The sequence below is a fragment of the Homarus americanus genome, unplaced genomic scaffold (genome assembly GCF_018991925.1).
Source record: "Homarus americanus isolate GMGI-L3 unplaced genomic scaffold, GMGI_Hamer_2.0 scaffold27924, whole genome shotgun sequence".
NCBI lineage: Eukaryota > Metazoa > Arthropoda > Malacostraca > Decapoda > Nephropidae > Homarus > Homarus americanus.
In genome coordinates, this window is record NW_024741295.1 from 1,275 (window position 1) to 3,617 (window position 2,343).

At 51.6% G+C, this 2,343-nt stretch overlaps 1 pseudogene; it reads right to left on the reverse strand.

Moving 5' to 3' along the window:
• Positions 1–536: 536 nt before the first annotated feature.
• LOC121875821 lies at positions 537–687 on the reverse strand (annotated as a pseudogene).
• Positions 688–2,343: the final 1,656 nt, after the last annotated feature.

A 2,343-nucleotide genomic window follows, 5' to 3' on the forward strand; every position in this document is an offset into this window, starting at 1 on the left:
CGCGTCTGACCGTGGGAGAGGGTGGAGGAGCGCGTGAGGAAGAGCACGGCGTCACCCAAGCATTCTCATCTCTCTGCCTGCACCACTACATGGTAGACTGCGGGCCCAGGCGCACTCATCAATTTAGGTTCCACTGCAATGCATGCCAAGCACTCTTTTCGAGGTGATAGACAAAATTCCGGCGAGGCTTACTTAAAAGATATCCGACCCGGTTTCGTTTCCTCTTCGTGGGATGGAGTGCCTCTTAGAACATGTGCAGCATCAGCCATGAGCGGCCGACGGCCATTCGTGTCTCTGTGGACCAGCAGCAGGCAAGCATACTCCAGTTATTTCTGCTGGCGACAACTGTCGCTTTTGTTGTGGACAGAATGTGGGTGCGCCAGAATCGCTGACACTGGTAAACTTGCTTGTTTTTAAAGGCACGCCTCGCGCAAGCGTGATTAAACAAAGCGGAAGCTCGGTTGGGTTACCCTACGTTAATACGAGAGACAGTCAGCAGGCTTTGAACTGCGCGGCAACGATGGATGTATATTTCGCAGCCCTGGTAAGTATTCGCCTGGCTTGCCGCCCCGCGCAATATGCGTTCAACTTGTCGATGTATCTGGTATTCTTGCGATTCACATACCGGCACGCAGTTTGCTGCGGTCTTCATCGACCCACGAGCCGAGTGATCCCCCGTTAAGAGTTGTGTATTTGCCATTTGGTCTTTTTGCGACTAACCATCACAGGTCGAGTCTCAATGAAAGGGTTTGACAGACATAGCCCAAGTTTGTGGTTTGGGTTTGGCCGGACGGCTTGTTGTTGTTTTTGACACTTGAATTTCACTCTTTTTGGGTCAAGAGGCTTATTCGCCGGTAGTAAGGAACGGACGGGCAGCCGTCCAAAGCCCCGTCCGTCCTCCTCCTCCGGTCTTCGCGCTCTCGCCCGAGTGTGGTCCACCTACAGCGTGGTGGTACCTATTTTTGGTGCGGGGGCCGGGATTGTCCTCTTTCGCTGCTGGAGTTGCCAGAGCAGAGCCCGAGACCGCCCAAATCAGGAGAGTAGTAGTAGTAGTTTTAAGAGCGCCCCGTTCTCTTTCTCTCTGTTAATGATCCTTCCGCAGGTTCACCTACGGAAACCTTGTTACGACTTTTACTTCCTCTAAATGATCAAGTTTGGACATCTTTCCGTCAGCTCGAGGCGACGACCCCAGAAAACCCTCGCGGGCAACGGGGCCGACAATCCAAGAGCGCCAGTCCGAAGGCCTCACTAAATCATTCAATCGGTAGTAGCGACGGGCGGTGTGTACAAAGGGCAGGGACGAAGTCAGCGCAAGCTGATGACTTGCACTTACTGGGAATTCCTCGTTCATGAGGAAACAATTGCAAGCCCCAATCCCTATCAGAAAGGCTTTGAACAGGTTGCCGCTCCTCGGAGGAAAACTCGTTGATCCCTTCAGTGTAAGCGGCGTGCGACAGAACATCTAAGGGCATCACAGACCTGTTATTGCTCAATCTCGTGCAGCTAGAATTGCCGCTTATCCCTCTAAGAAGAAGTTGCGAACTGGACACCATTTTCTGGAGATCCGTCGACTACTTAGTAGGCCAGAGTCTCGTTCGTTATCGGAATTAACCAGACAAATCGCTCCACCAACTAAGAACGGCCATGCACCACCACCCACCGAATCGAGAAAGAGCTCTCAATCTGTCAATCCTTCCGGTGTCTGGGCCTGGTGAGGTTTCCCGTGTTGAGTCAAATTAAGCCGCAGGCTCCACTCCTAGTGGTGCCCTTCCGTCAATTCCTTTAAGTTTCAGCTTTGCAACCATACTTCCCCCGGAACCCAAAGACTTTGGTTTCCCGGAAGCTGCCCGCCGGGTCATGGGAATAACGCCGGCGGATCGCTAGTTGGCATCGTTTATGGTTAGAACTAGGGCGGTATCTGATCGCCAACTGAACCTCTAACTTTCGTTCTTGATTAATGGCTTATCCTTGGCAAATGCTTTCGCAATGGTTCGTCTTGCGGCCCGGTCAGAAATTTCACCTCTAGCGTCGCAATACAGATGCCCCCGCCTGTTCCGATTAGTCATTACCTCTGGTTCAAAAACCAACAAAATAGAACGAGGTCCTATTCCATTATTCCATGCATCACCATTCCAGGCCATTCAAATAGCCTGCTCTAGACACTCTAATTTTCAAAGTAAGCTCTCGGCCACTCAGGACACTTTCGACAAAAAGCATCCCGTCGTCTGCGAGCGGCCAGAGAGAAACTGTTCGGGCGTGACAGTAAACTTGCAGGCGGTGCACCGTCAGTCGAACTGAGATCCAACCTCAGGCTTTTTAACATAACAACTTTAATATGCGCTA